Below are 7,287 nucleotides of genomic sequence, written 5' to 3' on the forward strand. Positions count from 1 at the left end.
GCATGATCTGGAGGGACAAAGGGAGCATTATGGCTACAATATTCTCACTTGGTTTTACTTGGGGAAAGGTGAGCTAGATGCAGGCAAATCTATCTAGTACATTCCTGGACTAATCAATCAAACAAATTAAAGTTGCTCTTAATGGGAAAATTACATTTAGAATGTCAGAAAGTAGATAGGCAGGCCTGGTTGTTTCAAACTGTTTACCTCTAAGCAACTTGGATGGTCTCTTTCTTAAAATATTAAGTAAAGCAGTGTAACCCTTTAGAGATGAAAGTTAGGTGAGCAATGGTAATTTTTCTTGTTACTCATTAAGTTTAACATTATTTAAAGTTACTAGGTCCTTTCATACTGTTACTCTTGGTAGTGTATACTCAAAAGATTTGTCTTAAACACGTCTCTCGAGAGCGTTGAATATTTGCCACCGAGAAAGATTTTCAGTCTTTTCAGAACTGTGATTGGAAAAGAGGCCGTCTCACACGTGGAGCTGGCACTGAAAACCCGTCCTTTCAGGCTATCATTTACCCAATTGATTGTTTTAAAACATATGCACGTTTTGTCATTACCATAGTGGCTGGTGGGATAGCAGCTCTTCAGTGAGATGATGCTCGAGTCTTAGGATGACTCATGATAATTCATGATACTTAGTATTATGACAGTGAGTGAAGAGCGAAGCACTATTTGAAAGAGCCTAGTTCAATCTAAATCATATAGCGTGAACTTAACTACTGAAGTACATTTGAAAAATAAATATAGGGGGCCCAGTGGCGCAGTGGTTAAGTTCGTGCACTACACTTCAGAGGCCTGTGGTTTGTGGGTTTGGATCCCAGGTGCAGACCTACACCACTCATCAAGCCATGCTGTGGTGGCATCCCACATACAAAGTGGAAGAAGATTAGCACAGATGTTAGCTCAGGGGCCATCTTTCTCAAGCAAAAAGAGGAATATTGGCAACAGATGTTAGCTCAGGGCCAGTCTTCCTCGCTCAAAAAGTCATGTTTTAACCCTAAATAAAATATGCTACCTAGAGCACATGTATCAATGAAGCTCTGTTTAAGAGAGCAACACAGTTTTATTGAGCACTTGCGATATGCCAAGAAGTTCTGGGAAGGTATAGCAGAGTCTCAAAGGATTTCCTTCCACTGACAGAGATAGCAAACTCTTAGCTTGCAAACACATTCAGTGAGTAATTTTGTATACTCTTTGAAAAGCAAGCCGAGGTGAAAAAAAAAATTCTGGCCATTCAAAGTGTGGTTCTTAGATGGAGTTTCATTTTCTGTCTGTCTACATTATAAACCTTTGGTGGGGCCTGTTTTGAGTTTGTGCTTTGTAGATCTTAATGAATGTCAAATGGTAATTATAAGTTTACTGTATTTGATGATCACGTGTAATAGTAATAACAAAAAACAATAGTCATCAGTATTTGTGACTGTGCAATAATGGCGTATCTTGTGCCAGGTAAGTGTGATCCAGCCCCAGATGGACTAGGCAGCCCCATCTATTCCGTCCTTGCTGGCGCTGCACCCAGGGTGCAGTCACACTCTGCAAAGAGGACAGAGGTACTCCTCGGAAGACACTCGGTGACATTAGGGACCAGGACTACCTTGTTCCCTGCTGTAGTCTTAAGACCCAGCCTGACACAAACTAGCATCTCACACATTCATATGTATTTCTAAGCAAAATGTACAATTATTCCAAAGCGTCAATAATAAAAAAACAAGCATATTCAACATACCTCAAAATGGTTTCATATGCTCTCTGTTCCCTGGGAGTCAGTAAGATGCACACCCTATTTTAAAAGAATCTTTTGCTCATTGGATATTTGTGCTAAAAACAGATTAGAAGTTAGGGGGAGAAATCTCTCCAAAGATGTTCTATTAAAAGGATATTAATTCGTGTCTATGAAATTCCTGTCTCACAGATTTTATTCTCACATACTCTTCATCCTAGAGTGGGGGCACACACAGCAGTGAAAAAGACCCCAATTAAGAGATGTCAGGGAAAACCAAACTCAGTCTATGGTTCTGAACTAAGGTCAACACCCAGTTCAGGCTCCAAAGTTTTGTGACTTTGAGCAAATCCTTTCCTACAGAACATGAGAAAATATATTGTTTGAGTATAAAGGTGCCAGGTCATTGAAAAATAATACACGAAGGTTTCATTTTTCTTTACTCTTTACCTCTTAACTAAGCCTTTGAGGACAACTCTCTGAGTATAAACTGCATAATAATGTTTTTAAAAAATTTGAGCCATGTCAGTATTGCTGCTCCTCATTGAATTGTTACAAATTCAAGGTGAATTTGAACAAAGCCTTCAAATTTTGTACAGCCTTCAAAACACAGGCTTGTACAAATTTCTGGTGCTCAAGTCATAAAGCCCTGTGATTTCGAGGTCTCTCAACAGCCAAACTGACTACAGAACAGCTACCTTGCATAAACCCCTTGGATAAAAGTCTCTCTTGGACACAGTGCAGATGACTCCTACGCTTATCTACTTTCTGGGGCTGTTATGAGGATTAATTAATGCTTATGAAGAGCTATAATCACCTTGGATGAAAGGAGCAGTAGAAGAATAATGACACTTCAGAGTAACATGGCCCCTTTCATCTGAGGATCTCAAAGCACTTCACACGTTTGAATTAATTAAGCCGGGGTAATTGCAAGGTATAATGACAATAACAATAATGATTATAATTATCCTCAACATTATCCTTAAGAACCTGATTTGAAATCAATTCCTGACACCATCTCTGCCCTGGTGCCGGCCAGCCTCTTACTCCGGAAGCCCGTCGTCCCTCTGCTCACTCACCCCTTCCTCACCAGCAGTGCCTATGGCTTCTCCCATCACCATGGAATGAGTGCAGGTTTCATGGCAAGAGGGATTTCACATTCTGGAGTAGCACCTGTATTAGCGGTGGCTTGGAAATGTAGGAATAGACCATTGAAAGGAATGCTTATTATGTCATCAGTGGTGGTTTTTGAAAGCATCTTGGATGAATGCTTTCTTCCCTACAACCCATGGTGACCATACTTTATGCTTATGTAAGATGTACTCTGTGCCTGGCGCTGTTCTCAGTGCTTCTTGTATATAAACTGATTTGACCCTCACAAGGACCCTACGGGTAGGTACCATTATCATCATTATCCCTATTTCACACATGAGGAAACTGAGGCATGGAACAATTAGATAATTTACCCAGGTCACAGAGTTTATCATAACCAGGTCACAGAGCTGGTGAGTGGCAGCTGGGGATTTATGACATGGGTGATCTGCTGCCAGAATTTGTACTTTTAACCACTACATTTCACTGCCTCTACTAAAAGAAAATAGACAGGGCTGGCCCGGTGGCGTAGTGGTTAAGTTCCCACACTCCACTTCGGTGGCCCAGGGTTTTGCAGGTTTGGATCCTGGGCACGGACCTAGTGCTGCTCATCAAGCCATGCCGTTGCGGTGTCCCACATAGAAGAACGAGAAGGACTTACCACTAGGGTATACAACTATATGCTGGGACTTTGGGGAGAAAAAAAAAAAGAGGAAGATTGGCAATGGAATTAGCTCAGTGCCAATCTTCCTCACCAAAAAAAAAAAGAAGAAAAGAAAAGAAAATAGAATTATAGTTTTTACACAGGAGGCCAGATCCTCAAAACTTATGTAAATATTTTTACATCTTCCAGACCTTTCTCTCAGACTGGGAAAAGCATGGCTTTGGAACTCTATTACCTGGATTCAAACCCCATTTTTGCTACTTACTAGCTGTGTAACCCTATGGAGGCACTTAGTCTCTCAATAACTCAGGTGCCTCACCTATAAGATGGGAGCTAATGTAGTCCTTTCCTTATAGGGTTGTGTGATGATTCTATGACCTAGTACATATAAAGGACTTAGAGCCATGGCTGGCGCATAATAAGTGCTCAGTAAATGATAGCTGTTATTATTACTCACCCTTTAATAGAGAACAGATAATTTAAAAAGTGAATGCCTAGGAGACTCTAACATTATTACTTGCATTAAGATATAAATGAGAGTTCTTGCAAGGTATTGAGACTAATTTTTGTGGAATCCTCTTGTGAACTTAAAAAATTCTTCCAGGGGCTGGCCGGGTGGCACAGTGGTTAAGTTCGCACGTTCCGCTTTGGCAGCCAGGGGTTTGCCAGTTCGGATCCTCAGTGCAGACATGGTACCGCGTGGCAAGCCATGCTGTGGCAGGCGTCCCACATATAAAGTAGAGGAAGATGGGCATGGATGTTAGCTCAGGGCCAGGCTTCCTCAGCAAAAAGAGGAGGATGGGCAGTAGTTGGCTTGGGATAATCTTCCTCAAAAAAAAAAAAATTCTTCCAAGCTCTCAAGGGTCCATTCTGTGAAAAAGATAATTTAGAAATTCCATTGCTCTTAGTAGGTTTAGCTACCCTTCTAGGGAACAGAAGCTTCACCAATCCTATTGTCTCTCTCACCAATGGGCCACGTGGGTTTGGAAAGAAGCAAACCCTCATTTCCATCACACAGAAGACATTTAGGGTAAACCAACTAGGCTAGTGCTTTTTCTGTGATATGGTGTATTTTTTTTTCCTGATGCCACTCTGGAATTCTCCTATCCAAACCGCCACCACCTCATTACAGCAGGACTAATGCTGGTGCTCTGAGAAGTAGAATTTCCACGGCTCTACAATGACAAGGAGCCCAAATAATACAGGCAGAGATCTAGTTACTTAAATAAACCTTGGGCATTCCACGATGAGATCATGTCCGAGGTTTTCATACTGTGTGAGTAACATTAGATTAATTTGGCATTGGCTAGAGTTTATTTTTAACTTGCTTCACTTTGCAAGGAGATCATCTCTGGAGTCACTCACTTTCCAGTAAAGGAAGTTGCATAATGCTGGTCTATTCTAAAGTATCCTAAATGGGGCATCTCTCGTGGGTAATGTGGAAGCTTGCCCTTAGAAGTTGGTGGGTCTCAGACGTGGGATTTTAGGAGAAAATGACCCCCCCCCCAAATCCCTGTCTTCTGTGCTCTAGGACAAGATTTTGCTGACGTTGTTTCTTCCAATAGATGGGGATTTTTAAAAATACATCTATGATGTTGGCACTGTGCCAAGGACTGGGTATTGAAATGAACTGATCCTCATTTCTTCTCAGTTTTGTCTTGTAGTTGGGCTTACGATTTTTTAAAATTTATTTATTTTAAAATTAGATAAGTATTTTTGTTAGAGCTATCACTGCCTGAACTCCTAAAGTACTGTTATAATTGCCTCTCCCTCACCCCAACTGCGTGCCTTTTGGGATGGTTTCTTGGCTAGTCTTTTGGTTGGGAAGAAAGTCGTGGAAAAGGATATGTGAAAAGGCTGATGGGAATGTCTCAGGACAGTGGCAGATTGTGCACAAACTCAGACAGAGTGCAATGACATAGCAAACAAACCAACCCTCAAAAGTTGATCTTAAGTAGAACATAAGCTTAGATGCTTAATCTTATTTGTTTTCTTAGTCAGTTTTCTTTTTTTTTTTTAAGATTGGCACCTGAGCTAACAAATGTTGCCAATCTTTTTGTTTTTTCTTTTCTTCTCCCCAAAGCCTCCCAGTACATAGTTGTATATTCCAGATGTGAGTGTCTCTGGTTGTGCTATGTGGGACACTGCCTCAGCATGGCCTGATGAGCAGTGCCATGTCTGCGCCCAGGATCTGAACCAGCAAAACCCTGGGCTGCTGAAGCGGAGGGCATGAACTTAACCACTCGGCCATGGGGCGGCCCCTTAGTTTTCTTTTGGAGTCTGGTATCTGGGTCCTGAAAATGGTGGCAAGCCTGTGCTAGGATTCTCGGCCCTTTCTTCTCACCCATTTTCTGAATAGCTCTGAGTTGAGCCCATGCTATGGCTTTGTGTTCCAAATGTTAGATCCTCACGGGTGGCACCTGTTCTGGGTGGCCCTCAGCTCTCTTTTTCAGCCAGTTTTTCAGACCAGCTCGTTCCAAGCCTGCTTTTCATCCCACATTTAATGGGGTAGTGGCATTGAGTTCTTGGGCTTTTTCACTTAGCCCGAAGGGCCTTATGCCTGAGCATTTAAATGTCTAGTGAGCTTCTCCCCACAGCTCTAATGAGATGATCAAGAACCATCTACGGCCACATCCTAAATTATGGACGACTGATGGGAAAGACTTGTCAGCTGACCAGGCCAGGGACACTGTACCTGGCACCTTTTCATGTTTGACAAAGCTGGTCGATGTGACACAGCTCTGATGAGCATTTAACGACTTGTAGTTGAACTATATGGTGAGCTGACAGTACATAAATATGCACAGGCAGAGCTTAGAGAAGGATTTAAGTTATTTGAAAACTGTTTAAAAAACACACCTTGTATCTTGGAACGACTTAGGCATCTGAACTCCATTTTACATTCCCATGACTTGGGCCTTTTCTCTCCTGATTCATCCAACAATGAGTTTTGTTGGTGAAATAAATGATGGTGACTCATTTTGAGCCTTTCCAGTGAGGCTTCTTGTCAGAGCTGTTTGCAGTCTCAACTCCACGGCCCCCAGGATGGGCAGTATCGATTCAACCCAGGCAGTGGGGTGGGTAATAGGACAGCCTCTCTCCTCTCCAACCATATCTGCAATTCACCTTTTGACCATTTTTGAGTCTGACTAACAGCACTGACAACCTTATATAGTTTTTGGATTTAAGCTTCTTATTCAGTGAAAAGTGGTAAAACCATTCTGACTCAATTTAGGTAGCTCTAACACTTCTGGGTAGCTTGAATCTCTAGATGCACTCACTCTGCTTTAGTTTTGGGTCCTGATGTCACATACTCTCAGACCGTAGGCTTGCAGCAGTGTCAAAGGGGGAAAAATGAACCTTCTACCAAGTCCTAAACACTGGGAAGAGTGTTTGGCTGTTCTGACATTGCTTCTGTTTTGATGGCTTGTCTGTCAGCACCTTCCCGTCCCTTGGCTGGACATTTGAAAGGAATTCCAAGGAGTCCCTTGATTTTCATTCTGAAAGCAGACAAGAAAAGAGAGGAAAAAAATGGGGAGTGTTATGAGGGTCCCTTGGAGGTAGATTGGAAGCTTCCAGAAGGTGAGCTCAGTCAGGAATGCTAGGCTGGCATGCCCTCTGGGGAAGAGGAGTCTCCTTTGAGGGTCCTCTGGAAGCTGCCTGGCAATCGATGCTCAACTTAGCATTGAGCTTGAACCCACTTAGAGGTGGTGAGCACTGTCATCTCTCCCCCACTTTTTCCTCTCTCCTCTTCCCTCTCCATCCCCACCAACAGAGTCCTGGAGCTAAAAGGGCTTTGAAT

Source organism: Equus quagga, chromosome 15 (genome assembly GCF_021613505.1).
Source record: "Equus quagga isolate Etosha38 chromosome 15, UCLA_HA_Equagga_1.0, whole genome shotgun sequence".
NCBI classification, from domain to species: Eukaryota; Metazoa; Chordata; class Mammalia; order Perissodactyla; family Equidae; genus Equus; species Equus quagga.